Genomic DNA, 15,707 nt, shown 5'->3' on the forward strand with positions numbered 1-15,707 from the left:
TAAATCCCAAGGACGGAGAGGTTCTCGGAAAGGAGGCCTTAATAGTGTAGCATCTTTCAAAAAAGCCTTGCATAACTTATGGGACATGATATTAGAACCTAGGAGTCCCACATGAAACTTAGAAATAGCAGCCAGCTGAACACGAATCATAGCAGCAGCTGCTCCTTTTTCAAAGGTTTCAGCCAGAATGTCCAAAATCTTTGCAACTGGAGCTGTAAAAGGATCAATGTCATTTTGCTCGGCCCAGAAGGAGAACCTCTTCCATTTACTAGCGTAAAGCTTCCTAGTACTTGATTTATGGGAAAAGACTAAAATATGTTGAACCATGGGAGAGATATCAGGGAGTCTGGCTAGGATCGGAAGTGGAGAAACCAAGCGGTCAGCTTGAGAGTTCGAATGGAAGGATGAAAAGAGCCTGAGTGATGTGTCAGAAGGTCAGGAACCGGGTCCAGAATCCAAAGCTCCTCCTTCAGGTAAAGCGATAGGAACGGGAACCATATCTGACAAGGCCAGTATGGAGCAATGAGGATCAGCTTGCAACTCAGCAACTTTGCTTTCTGAAGAACTTTTGGAATCAGAGGAAAGGGGAGAAAAGCATAAAGGATCCCGGGGGGCCAATCGTGGACCAGTGCATCTCTGGGTGACTGTCCCAGAGGGGGAACTAGGGCAAAATAGCTGCTGCATTTGTTGTTTAGATGAGAGGCAAAGAGATTGCAGCGTGGCTGGCCCCATCTGCAGAAGATCACATCCACCACATCTTGTTTCAGAGACCACTCATGGGGCATGAGAATTGCCCTGCTGAGCTTGTCCTCTATCACATTGGACTTCACCAGAATGTGCGTTGCAACCAGAAAACGCTGAGAGGAGATCACCCATTGCCATACTCAAAGGGCCTCCTGACATAAGGGATAAGATTTGGTTCTGCCCTGTTTGTTGATGTTCCACACTACTGACATGTTGTCTGTCTGAAATGCTATATGGCCCAAAGGGAGAGAGTTGTGAAGTGCTTGCAACGCTAGTAATACCGCTCTCATCTCCAAGACATTGATGTACAAATGGTACTTGTGAGGTTGCCAAGTTCTTTGGACTGTCTGCCCCAGATAATGCCCCCCCCCACCCTATCTGGGAAGTGGCTATGGTCACTGTGACTACCGGCAGAGGGGCTACAAGGGGTCTGCCCAGAGTGACTAAAGGAGAGTGGAGCCACCACTGTAGATCTTTCTTGCAAGTATCAGTGATTTAGATCATGTGTGACATCGGCAAGTCCTGATAGAACCACTGAGTGAAGAAAAGCCATTGCAGGATCCTCATGTGATAATGGGCTAGCGGAACTAGGGTAATGGCAGCCGCCATTAACCCCAAGACTTTCAGGACAGGACACATCAAGTCTAAACCTTTGATTTTGACAAAAGAAGAGACATCTGACAGCGAATGGCAAGCACCCTTTTTTGTGGAAGCTTGGCTATCATGTCTCTTGTATTTAGCTGAGCGCCTATAAAAGTAGTTCACTGAGAGGGCAACATGGCAGATTTTTCATAATTTATCATGATTCTTAGGCATGCACAAGTGTGAATTGTGTGGTTCCTGGCCCTTAGGAGATGATGCTCAGTGGTGGCAGTGAGGAGCCATTCGTCTAGATAAGGAAACACCTGGAATCCCAAACATCTCAGGTGAGCCATGACTACTGTCATGCATTTGGTGAACACCCTGGGGGCTGTGGTGAGATCAAAGGGCAGAGCTCTGAACTGATAATGACGGTCTCCCAGCCGGAAGCATAAATGTCTCCTGGACCGCCTGTCCATTTTTATATGGTAGTACGCACCCTAGAGATCGATAGAGCACATCCAATCGTCCTGACCCAAAAAGGGTAGAATGGACTGCAGTGGCACCATCTGGAACTTGGTCTTCTTTACTGACTTGTTTAACTTGCTGAGATCCAAGATAGGTCTCCAGTCCCCTGTTCTCTTTGGAACTAAAAAGAACCTTAAGTAAGTTCTAGATTCTATCTGGTCTGAGGGGACTTCCTGAATGTCTCTTTTTTGCAGCAATGTTTTTACTTCTATGGCTGCTTGATCCTGAGGATTGGGTGGAACATTTGGGATTGTTGATTTTTGACTCCTTGGGGGTGGTTGGGTGAAGGGAATTTTGTAACCCCTGGATATTAAGCACCATACCCATTCATTTTCTGTTATATCTTGCCAGGCTTTTGGGTACAGTGAAATTCTGCCCCCGACTGCCTCCAGAGGTGAGCAGCCGGGCAATCCTTCAGGGATTCTGAAAGGGTCTGGCAGAGAACATATCCCTGTCGTCCTGCTGCAGACCCCCCCGCCATGAGGTCGGTGTCTCCTGTTATTATTTCCCCCTCTGCCTCTGGAGGAATTACCTCCATGAGTGTCCAGCGAAGCTCCCTGGGATTTACAGAACCACATTTTCCAACTCTTTTGGCCTTTGGGATAAGGCTGGGATGGAATGGAAAAATGGACTCCTATGGCAGAGAGAGTTTTAACATCACGTTCACTCCTGGTAAGAGTCTCTCGAACTTGCACCCAGAATAACGCCGAGCCGTCAAAAGGGGCATCTGTAAAGGAGGACTTGAAGGGCTCCACAAATTGACAAAGGCCCATCCAGGAATGTCTGCGAAGAGCCACTCCTTTGCCTGCAGGCCTACTTGCTCCATCTGCTGCATAAGAAATCAAGCGCATGGAGGAGTTGACAATGGAAGTTAGGGTTACTAGCTGGTTATCCAACTTGGAAGCCACTCACTCAGCTGAAGAATCCTGGAGGGTATCTCCCAAGTCTTTAAGGAGATCCCTCTGAAGCCTTGTAAAATATGTCAAGTAGTTCAGTGACCAAAGAGTAAAGGCCACTGAAGAGAAAGCACACTTCCCATACCTGTCCATGGCTCCAGACTCCTTGTTTGGCAGATGGCTAGAAGAGGATGTCTCCGCAAGTTCCTTCTTGGTGGCTGCTGCCACCACCACAGCATCAACTGGCATGCCTTTGGAGAGGAAGGACTTGTCATCTGGTGCAGTCATAACTTTGTTTGGCCTTCTTGGAACAGGCTCCATGGACTCTGGAGCACTCCAAGCCTTTTGACTCATGACAGCCAAAAGTGGGTCGAAAGGCGGAGACACCCAAGAGGTGGAAGGTCGGGAACCAAATGCGTCCAGGTACACGGACTCATCCTCAGAAGGGGCGAGGGACTTCCAGTTTCCCATCTGCCTAAGGATCTCTAGAATGTTTGAGAATGAGACATCTTCAGAGAGGGACCGTGAGGACCCATACAAGTCCATGTCAGAGGTGACGGACTCAGGGGAGTCCACATTTCCTCTTACATTTTTTCTTCCTGGGAACCTCCTCTGAGGCACGCTCAGGAGAGGTCTCAGAAGAAGAGGGGTCACCCAGTGGAGCAACCTGGGGCACAGGTTCCCTACACTTGGGACAGAGAGAGAGATCCGAGGCAGACACAGGTATCGATGGGGACGGAGCCAAGGGTGGGGCCGCCTCTGTGGACAGCAGACTCATCACCTCAAAGACACTGCAGTCCGGAATGGAGGGAGGCTCCAGCTCTGAGGAGCCTGGAGACCTCCTCCGCATCGAAGGCAATGGCTCCGAGGCAGAAGGGGGAGCCAAACTCACCTGTGCTGAAGCTCGGAGAGGGAGAGTGGAGTTGGACAAGGGTCTGATGCTACTTCTCCCCTCGGAGCCGACAAGGGAGTCTTGGCGCCCAGACCTCTCGAAGGAGTGGACTGTCGAGGAGGTCGGAGTGAATGTCGGAACCAACAGAGCAAGGGTTGTTGGAATCGACAGTTCCACCACTACTACCTCCATGCACTCCGGCTCCGAACTGGACGCAGTCGGAGGAGGAACCAAGATAGGGGATGGACCGGAAAATGGAGCCACTTCCTTCTGGGCTGACCCTGATAACAATTGAGCAAATACCCGTGTCTTGAGTAGCCTCTTCACCACTCTCTCCACATCATCATCCGATAAACTCCTGGATGATCGAGAGAAGTAGGCCGAGGACCGGTGACTACCTGGTTCTGATTGTCACAGTGGTGACTAAGGCACTGATCTCACCAGATCTAAGGAAGGAGATCTCGACTTCTTATGAGTCTGGGACGGCTCCGAAGCCACAGATGGAGCCGCCAGAGCAGATGAATCCTCGGAGCCAATAATCTGCTCAGAAGGATCCAAAGATTTAGATTTTGCCTTTGTCGGCACTGAAGATGGAGCTGAGAAAGAAGCTTGACTACTATCAGATTTGGAAGGATGAGTAACCGAAGCAACCTCAACCAAAGGTTTTAGCAACTCCCTCAAGATCAGCTTGTTGCGCTTTTCCTGCAACACCAGCGCACTGAAGGCATGGCACACAGAGCATAAATCTTGAAGGTGGACCATACCTAAACAGTAAACGCATTTTTTAAAGCCTGACTGCTTTGTAGATACTTTAGACATAATTACACACAAGAAGAACGTAGTAAAGTAGACATTTTTTTTTTTTTAAAAGAGGGAAGAAAGATAAGGAGGGGGTACCCTCTAAATTAAACGGCTAAAGCCCCCAAAGGGAGAAAGCTTCTAACCTAAATGGCTTTTCCCTAAGAAGCAAGGATGGGAAAAAGGGAAGATAACCCTGAAGAAAAATGGGCCACCAACAAAACACAGAAAAAACGCAGGCCTGAGAGGAAACGGCCTTTAAACACAAAAAAACCCCAACTGTAACGAGTATAGGGGTGATAAGACAGTTAAACTCTAACCAATAACACAAATTAGCCCTGAACAAACAGCAATTTTGACAGAAAAAATAGACTACTTAGCCTAAGCCAGCAGAAGACAATCTCGACGCTGCAAGCGGCAAACGAGATCTGGGTAGCTATCGCTATGCATGCTGGGATAAGGAGTTAGCCTTGAGCCAGTAAGGACTTTTCAAGCTTTAGAAGTGGCCAATTCAAATCCAAGATCAGCTCTGAACCCAGCCAAAAAGAAGGAAGGCGAGATGGACAACATAACATCCTTTCTTTTTGGATAATTTTAGCTTGTCTGTGTAGCTATCAACTTAGAACTTCTGTTCTTGGTAGGAAGCAAAAACTTAAATATTTGAAGATATACATAGTTTTGTGTGTTATTGTAAAGTTCATAGGTTTTAAGGAGGGTTTTTTGGGGGGGGTTGTTCTATTTGAGGGCTTTCAAAAAAGCAAAAAGTTATGTAAGATGTGACATAGGCGCAAATGGATATGACATGAAACAACTGTATAAAAGAACAACCTAACAGTATATACATGTAACATAAAGGTTGGAACGAGACATTTAGCTAACGAGCAGTTATATACAAAAGGTGGTAATAATAGCTATACAAGAAAATTATGCTTTCTGTAATGTCTTTCAATCTAAATGACCTTACAGATAAATATAAAAAAGAAAAGAGTAGTGAACTATATTAAAAATGTAGAGTGCAAATAGCTATGCTACAGGAGACACACCTGGAAAGAACTGAGCATATGAATTTGGAAGAAAGCTTTTCAGGGTGGTTATTCTGCTGAATATTTAGGGCAAAGGAAAAGAGGTGCACTTATTTTAATTGCAGGTGGAGCTCCTATAGTGATACAAGAGGAAAAAAAAGATAATGGAAGATGCATAGTACTAAGGGGATACATTGGCATGCATTTACATCCCCCCTAAAACTGCTATAATGGAGCTAAAGAAAATTTGGGGAGAAATAATCAGCTTTCAGCAAGGAATATTGCTTATAGGTGGAGACTGGAATTTGGTTTGCAACAGTGAAGATGTGTCTGGGGAGGGGGGGCTAGAAGGGATAATATAACAAAAGGGTGGATTTTTGAAGAAATTTATGAAAATGTTTGGCATGGAAGATGTGAATTCAGTACTAGGAGTTAAGAGTGAATTGACGTTACTCACCGAGATACAAAAACTGGGCTAGGCTAGATAGATTTATATCTCACAGGAACATATGCATTTAATTGAAGGCCTTGAAACGCACCCACTAACCATTTCAGATCATGCACCAATAACAACTAAAATAAAAACGCAGGGTAAAGAAATGAAAATGAGACACTAACGCTTACCCACCTACTGGCTGAAAAGAGAGGAATTTAAGGAATGGGTTGTGGAATTAATTCAGGAGCTACTAAAGAAGACAGATTTGTCCTTTGAAAACATAGCTAAGGAGTGGGATAAAATTAAAGTGGAGTTTAAAACTAGGTTGGAAATAAAAGAAAGGGAGATATGACTAAACAGTAACAAGAATTATTTAGAGGGATTGACAAATGTTAAAGTACTGCAAAATAGGGGGAATCTCTCAGAACAAGAAAAGTAGCAACCGCAAAATGCTAAAGAGAAAATAAGGGATTACCTCAATAATATGCATGAGTTTAGAAAGATTGCTGTTAAGCAACTGCTTTTTGATAATAATTCTAGAGCACAAAAACTTTTAGTACAACTCGGGCAACAAAAAGAGGAAAGGGCAGTCACCAAGCGTTGGGAGGCTATAACAAGGAAGCTAACAAGAGACCTTGTAGAAGTATTAGAAATATTTTGGAGATTTTAAGAAAATTTGTATAAAACAGAGAAATATGGAAATCAAGAAAAGGTACAAATGGAAATGTTTACGGAAGAATTAAATATGTCAAGGTTAGAGGTAGACGAGGCTCAATTACTAACAGGATAGGAAGGGATGAGATAAAAATAGCTATGTATAACCAATCTACAGGAAAAAATGTACCACAGAGTACCAATAAGTGTTCTCACACCTCTCATCCAGCCGACACTCGTCCCGTCACACAAATGAGTAGAGCTAGTAGAAAAAATCCGCTCTAAGACGCCCAAAGCAATTCGCCACACGGATAATAAAAACTGGAGCTTTACTGACTAAAATGCTCAAGTAGAGGCATCAGAACAACCTCAACATCTGACATGATGTGCAAAACAAATATAATATAAGTCTTGATAACACAAAGTACTACAGACTGAAACACATTGAACGGTTGAGTGCTTTCACCCGTATAAAACGGGCTTCTTCAGAACACCATTAAAGTGTAACTTCCACCTTATATAACTTCTAAGGCGCCAATTTTTCAAATTCAAATGTTTCAACATCCCGCATCTTAAAGTGACAATGCTACATTGTGTATATTCCATCCTACTGCTGCTAAATACATCTTTTGCTACCTATATTAATATCCATTAACTTGACGCTCTACACTGATATAACATAATATGATATTAAATAAAATTACATAGTCCAACAATGTAAAATAATGTAAGATAATTGCTAAAATAATTAATAAAATTATTTGTGACCATTATATTAAAACTTTTTATATAAGACACATTTTCTAAAAACAATACACAATCACTGAGCTAACTACCCAAGTCCACTATATATAAACTAATACCATAGTCTGACATCCTATGTTCCACCCTTTACTTTACTTATAATTCTAATAATAATAATTGTAATAATAATTATATAAATAATGATAGTATTTCTTTATCAGGGGATATACTTTATCTTAATTGTACATGGAGTATAAACTAATAATATACTTCAAAATTATTTGGGAAATCTTGTTAACAATATAATGTTATGTGATTATACTTTAATGTTTAAAATTTATTCACAAAAACAATATACTAGACTTATAAATTAATTTCAAGAATAGCCTTCAAGGAAATATTGTCATTGAGTCCCGGCTGTGTTGTGGCATCTGTAAATAGCTGCCACCATACCTCTCGGTAACTCAATATTTTTTTATGATCCTTACCCCTAGGATCATTTCTAATAATGTCCAACAAGGCAAATTTAAACTGATGTTCTTGACCTTTTAGTTCTATATGTTTATATAATGCACTTTTTGGGTCCCTTTTCTTTATATTATACGTATGTTCATAAATACGTTTTTTGAAGCTTCTTTCCGTTTTGCCCACATAATAACTTGGACATTCCTGACATATAGCAATATATATAACCATCTTAGAATTACAATTCCCCTTGACAAACTTTATTCTTAGTCTAAATATATTATTTAACACTATTTCCTTTTTGTCATAAATGTAACAACATTGTTTACACGATCCACATTTGGTCGTATATTGCTGGTTGTTGTCCATCCTATATTTGTCTCTTGATCTACATCCTGTTTCTAAATATTTTTTAATATTAGCTCCTATCTTATAGACTATTCCTGGCTTTTCACCTATTATATCACTATTTATTAAATACCAAAAATTCTCTATAATTTGTTTCACCTCATCGGATATTGAGCAATGTAGTAATATTAGTGATCTTTGATGTTGTTTATTAAGATTACTTGCTCCTTGGAGACAATCCACAATAACCTGTGTAGTATTCACTTCATTACATAAACCTAATAAGGGTTTGTATGTGGTGCCCCATAAACCTATTACATATTTGTCCACTTTGTCCAACATATTTTGGGGATATCCTCTCTCCAAAAACATTATATGTATATTTCCTATCTCTTCTAACAATTCATCATACTTTGATGTCATCCTTAGGGCCCTAATACATTGGCCCTTGTATATATTCTGTTTTAATCTCTTTGGATGGTAACTATCATACGCCAGGTAGTCATTTGAAAAAGTTTCTTTTCTATAAATTTTCGATTGTATAGTGTCTTCATGTTTGTATACCAAGGTGTCAAGATATGCTATACCTTCCTTGTTATATGTATATGTAAATTTAATGAAGTCACTACTCACGTTCAGAAACTGGATAAACTAACAACTTGTCTACATTGGAATTCCATAACATGTATATGTCATCCAAAAATCTCACATAGTGGACAATATAATTATAAAATGTACTAGGAAACAGTACTTGTTCTTCCCAATCTAGCATGACCAGGTTAGCAACTATGGGAGCACAAGCTGCTCCCATAGCTACTCCCCTGGTCTGCCTAAAATGTTCCCCTTCATAAAAGATGAAATTATTATTAAGTACTATATCGATCATTTCCATAATTAAACTAACTTCATCCCATGGTATATCAGCATGTTTCGTAATGCTGTTGCAAAAAGCTTCAAGACCCGCTTTCTTCGGAATACTAGAAAAAAGGTCGATGACATCAATTGTGACAAATATATAGCCATCTTTCCATATTCGTGTGGGATAATTCCTCAAAAATTCCCACAAATCTTTTACTGTGGTTAATGGTGTCTGTGATGTAAACTGTTTGCACCTCAAGTGATATCATTTTGTACATTTTTCATTTATATAAATGTAAGATTGCCTTTGTCATATGTGGACATTTAATAAAGATGTTGGGAAAAAAAAGGTCTGCATCCCAAATTCGACTCTCTTGTTATTTCTTGACCGCCCCCCCACTATTTCATCATCATGCCATTCCATTTCGATTTAGAACCTTCAGCTTGCGCTATGTATAGGAGCCTCAACTGCGTAACTCTATGGCATCCCTCCCGTTGTTCTTTGGAGAAAAACAACTTATCCCACTTAACTCTTGTCCTCTTTTCCTTCTAAATTAATTCCATCAAATCATTACTAATTATGGTCCACAACTTTTCCTCTGTTGATAAAAAATATGCCTGGTCTGTATATAAATCTAAAATGAATATAAACATTTTCACTACTTATACATTCCCATCCATATCCAAAGCTTATGTCTTCTCAATTTTTGTATTATCTTTTTAGTCCCTTCCCACAGATTTGTAACTCTCATAATAGAATCATCTTTCATCCACACAGATCTAAATTCTTCATCATATCATGTCCCCATAGATATGGGTATTGGTCAATCACTTAATTTGCGGGTTTATAGTTTATAACCATAGGCTTTGTTTTATCTTCATTTATTTTATTTCCTGAACATTTTGAAACTGCCACAAAATGTTCCACAACACTGAAATGCCATTTTCTAGTTTTATCAAGAACAAAATAATATCATCTGCAAATCAAGCTAATTTCTTAATTATCATGTCAGTTATATCCTTGAATTTGCAAGACCCTTATTTTCTCTGCCAGTGGCTCTAAGTATAAAGCAAATAATAAAGGAAAAAAGAGGACACCCTTGAGTGATTCCTCTGTTCAAACACATCTTGTTGTAGAAGAACCCTGTTACTTTAATTCTTACCTATGACCCTTCATGCATCCTCCTAATTAACCCTATTATGCTATCAGGGAATGCAAATTCTACTATTGTCCTATTCACAAAATCCCAGCTGACTATCAAATGTCTTCTCTGTATTGAAGCTATTTTAAGCAAAACATCTCTCTCCCCCATAGTTCACACTATAATAGATTATAACCTTGTGTTTTTCTGACATATCTCTATTTATTGTGATTAATTTACCCATTAGTTCTCAGATAAGAATTCTCAACCTAATCCTGAGTGTTTGTCTTCCTTTCTAAATGATGACCGGTTCTACCATGTGCAAGTTATAAGGTTTGACTCCTTACACCTCCTTCTGCTTACTTTGTAACACTGAGCAAGTCACTTAACTAGACAGTAGTCTCAGCTCATCCCAGACCATGGAAACTTGTCCCCATTTGGATTACCCACTCAACAAATGAATAAAATAAAAATAAAAATGTGTCACTTTGGGAGAGCCTTCACCTTTACAACAGGATATGACTGCAACCTTCTAAAATTTTAGTCCATCTCTCTCTCTCATATACACACACACACGCACTCTTACACTTACACATTGCGTCTACGTCAGGTATATGTATCTCAGCTCTTAGCAGCCAAACTGCAGAGAGAGTTTTTTTCTCCCAGTGGTATTTTAAGTGATTCTTTTAGCCAATGGGAAAGAAATGATGAAGTATCCCTCCTTTCTAGACCCAGGTCAGTATTAAATCACTGTATCTAACATCTGTAACTTACTGTAACTTACTATCTCCTTTCAAAGGGCTCCTTTAGTCGGAAAGAAGGCTCGAGTAACTGTAAAATCTATGTTGGTCTAATAGAAGGTAGCACTCTGTGACCAACTGTCTTTTGTTTATGGAACAGCATGGTATTTCAACCTTCAGTTGTGTTATCTATATGATAAAATGTTTTGTTTATCAAAATTTACTATATTACATTTTTTCCACATTTAATTGGAGGCCTCTGTCCTTTCACCAAATGTTAATATGGTCTGTCATATGTTGGAGCCGTTGTGAATCAGTGGAAGATCGAATAATAACATCCAGTTTATAGTCGTCTGCAAACTTAGATAGCAGTAGGCCAGGAGTGTCACATGCAGCTTTAACCACATGGGTTCTGTCAGACGACTAGTTAGCTATCCACCACACAACATAAGGATTTATATTCAGATTGACAAGTATGTCAATAATGCCTGCATGGAGAATAGTCTCAAAGACCATGACCAGGTCCAAATATGCAGTGTGTGTGTGTGCGGCCTTGTACTGTGCAACCACTAGCCACTGCTTCAGTCACTTCTTAAAAGGAATGAATGAGGCTAAAGGGGCTTGACAAAGCTGAACTGATGAGGGTCCTGGGTTAACAGATTTACAATGTCCACATTAATGAGGTCTGACATATGATGCTAGTAAGACTGATGGGTCTATAGTTACCAGGATATGTGGAAGGGCACCCTTGTGTAATAGTATCATAAAGGCTATTTTTAAGGCTTCAGGGATGTAACCAGTGGAGAGGAATGGATTAAAGAAGTTAAACAGAGGTTTGGGGGGGGGGGTATGCACTGCCCCTGATAATCAGGCAAGGTAAATTCAAAGTAAAAGAAATAAAACAACAGTGATACCACACAGGACACTAAGTAAACTTACAGGATTTTTCTAGTGAGTGCTAAGTGTGAATTCTAGTCAATAATAATCTTCCATTGTAACTTTTTGAGCATATAAACAAAATGAAAACAGACTCTACATATAGATCATCGAACAAAGCAAACTGTTTGATTAAAAGTATGAAATAGAATGGCAATCCTTCCTAAAATGGCAAATTCCATAAAATCTCATGTTTTCCAGTACTTAGTGTAAATTCCAGTTTTATGGTACTTTCTCCCACATAAAATGAAAAAAGTGTCACAAGTTTATACTAGGCTAACGATCACTAGGGCCTTTAAAAGCCTAGTTATGCAACTCAAATGTATCCCACAAGTTGGGAGTTAGTGCTGGTTATACTATGATTTACTGACTGCATCTGTTCATCACTGAAATAGGCGCCAGACCAGGTGTGAATTTTCCATTTCTTATCCAATGATCCAAATTACGCTTAAACAGGGTTAGGGAGGGACTTTGTTACACGTTGATGGGGAACCTGTTCCAGACAATGGGAATTCTCTGAGATAAATTGGTAGCACAGAAGCACGACCAAGGCTCGAAAATAACAACATAAACTCCATTATTGGTAGGACAATGACAACTGAAAGCATTTTCACACTGCTCAAAGTGCTTCAGACCACAAAATAAACCCAATACAAACCCTTTAAATAGAACAAAATTAAAATCATATAACCAATCACCATGAGTGACTAATTAAGGTTGTAAACTGACACAGAACTCATATAAATAATTCCCTAGATTTCAGGACAGGTCTTAAAGAAACCCTGCCATTTAACCCTGGTGTCTTGTCAGCCTGCAACATAATTATCCAGTGAAACTCTCAATTCTCTGTGAAGTTCTTAAAGTCTCCCAATGTGTCACCTCTATATATTTTTTCTATTACCATAAATTAAAAACATATGAAGCATCACAATCTAAGGTATGCTTCGCTAAAGCATTCTTAATATCTCTTGATCGAATACAATAAATATGTTCTCTAATCCGTCCCTTCAAGGATCGGTTCGTCATCCCAATGTAAAATCCTTGACAGGCCTGACATACCGCTAAATACACCACATCAGTGGTATTACAATCAGCCTGTACCTTAAACCTATGAATATTCCCCATACGTGTATGAGCAAACATGTTTGACCTATTAATATAGGTACACAGACTACATGCTAAACCGTGGTTCATACCTAACACATCAGTGATTGCTAATGCTGTATGTTGAGTGTCTCTAAAACAAAGCTGCCTCTTCAGAGATTTCTTGTTCTTAAAAACAAAATGGGGAGAATCCCCTACCAATTCACCAATTTGCTTGTCCATTTGTAAGCTAGACCAGTTTGTTCTAATCATGTCACAGGCCATGTCAATATCACTGCTATAATCTAATGGGACTGGTACTCTACTATCCATTCTGGAGTCCCCTAAAATACCCAAACCAAAATCATCTGGAGTAGAAGGGGGCCTATAATAAGGGTGTGCTCTATTCCCCCTTAAAGCAGTGACTTATCGAAACATCTCTTCCACCTCCTTGTGGCTGTAGCCCCTACCTAAAAAGTCATTCTTCAGGGTACATAGGTTGCGCTGAAACCCTGTCTCAATGCAACTTACCCTAGAGACATGCCAGCCCTGGCTTTGCAAATGTTATTAAAAATATACCTAGGATGCATGCTGTTTCTCTGTAACATCGCATTACACCTACAGTAGATGGCTTTCTGTAGAGGTCTCTCTCAAAAATGGGGTCTTCCCCCTTTACTAACTTTAACATTTAAAAAAATCTATTGAATCCTGGGAAAACTGATAAGAAACCTCAAAAAAGTAGTAGTACTGTGTAAAAAAAAAATCAATAAATTCCTGTAACTGTTGCCGAGTCCCATCCATAACATAAACACATTGTCAACAAATCTCCTATAAAATTTTACTGTAGGGTGACCTGAAACATATCTTGATTCCCAACAAGCAAGAATACTGGCATAGCTACTGGCACAAAATGTGCCCATAGCTACGCCAATTCTCTGTAGAAACAGTAACCCCTCAAAAATAAAAACATTATTTTCAAGTATTATTTCCAAAAACAGACAGATCAAATCAACCATTCCATCATCATAATCATTGCATTGTCTGAAATACTCCCTAACTATTTTGATACCTTGTACATTTGGGATGGATGTAAACAGAGATGCAACATCCAATGTAATTAATAAATATTCTCTATCTGACCTGTCCAAGTCAGAAAAACAATTTAAATCCCCCCAAAACTGTTTGATTCAGCACAGGTCTTAGCTTCTTCTCTACAAAGATGGAAAATGGCTCAGTGAGCCAACCCCTCCCCGAAACTACAGGTCTAAATGGTGGTCTAAAACGGTCCTTATGCATCTTCGGAAGTCCTTGAAAAGATGATATCGGTGAATTATCCACCGACAGATATTCAGAAAGAGATTTCGAAATCAAATCATTTAATAAACTATCCCCTATAATCAAGTGAATTTTATTCTCAATTATTTGACTATACTGCATGTCAATCAATTCATAAAAACACCATCTGTCAGCATTCCCATAATAGAATCACGATAAAATATATAATCTAGTACAACAATCTCCCCCCACTTGTCCGCAGATTTAATGACAAGACTACTATCATCCTGCAATTCAGCAAGGCATCCTTTTCAGTTCTGCTCAAGTTATAAAAATCACATTTAATACCAGTAGTACTGTTAAAAGAAGTGTAAAAATCAACTTCGCATTTGTTACAAAACGTTACTGCAGGATATAAAATCAGTTGATAAGTATTAGGTTTCTTAAACACATCTGTCTCCTTTCCTCCTTTAAACATTGATTTTAAAACTACATTCCTAGCAAAAAGTATAATATTGATGACAGTGTCACTAAAGTTTGAGGGTAGAGCAGGTATAGAAGACAGCCCATGGCTCAAAGACAACTGTGGACTTGTAAGAAGCTTACTTGAAATGTTCAAAATTAAGTCTTTTTTTGTCTGGGGTCAAAATCGTTTTAGCGGACTCGATGAGTGTTCCTCTTTCGAATACCTCTGTCTCTTTCTTCCCGTGCTTGTCAATCGTTCCTTCATTTTGGGGCAGGTTTGTTTCATGGGGAAGGGTAAAGGGAATGTAAGCTGATCTGCCATTGGCATTTTGCTTTGTACTGCAGGTGTTGTCACCACTGGAAGAACCAATCAGCATTGATGCTCCCAGAGGTATGTCATTATCTCTAACATTATTGGATGGAACAGCCAAACCTGCACCAATCACATTGTCCCCTTTTTCTTGGGCCTGTACTGAATCATTTTCAGTGGACCTCAGCCAAGAGAATACATGGCCAAGTGTAAAATCATTAATGTCCTGCTCCAATTTTTTACTTTTCTGAACCCGGAGGCATTGTTTATAGAAGCTGACCACATTCATGACAACATCCATGGCTGGTGAACTAACATCATTCGGAAAAGCAGTCAACCATTCTTGTTTTGTATTAACTGAAACAAGGAGTTCATGTTCCATTGATTTAAAAAAGTCAGTTAATAAATGAAAATAATTAAAACTGAGTTCAAGATTGAGCTGTTGCCACCAACTTAACAGCTCTTTAAGAGTTTCACCATAAGTGGGCATTTTCAAAATTCTAAGCCCATGCAGAATCACACCATGTTGGAGACAGGCTTCAAGATGCATTCTTTGCCATTGTAGGCACTTTCATTTAAATAAGTCACTTTCTACTTCTCTCATACCTGTCTTAAACTGAACTTCTATCAAACTCTATACAATCCTTTTTAAAATCCACATTTGCTTTACATATCACCAGCAATGGACTGGCTTCCAAATGAACTAGTCTGCTAAAATGGTTAGCAGACCCAGCTTCAAACAAACCCAGATCATTAGCTAGATCCACGCCTTCAGCCATGCTCCCAAAAGGG

The 15,707-nt window shown here is 39.8% G+C and overlaps 1 protein-coding gene across 3 annotated transcripts in view; it reads right to left on the reverse strand.

Annotated features, from left to right (window-relative positions):
* Positions 1–15,707, reverse strand: part of POMT1 (protein O-mannosyltransferase 1) — a 1,532,857-nt gene that overhangs the window by 535,281 nt on the left and 981,869 nt on the right. The window lies entirely within an intron of this gene.

This window comes from Protopterus annectens, chromosome 16.part0 (assembly GCF_019279795.1).
Source record: "Protopterus annectens isolate FY-2018-M chromosome 16.part0, PAN1.0, whole genome shotgun sequence".
Classification (NCBI taxonomy): Eukaryota; Metazoa; Chordata; order Ceratodontiformes; family Protopteridae; genus Protopterus; species Protopterus annectens.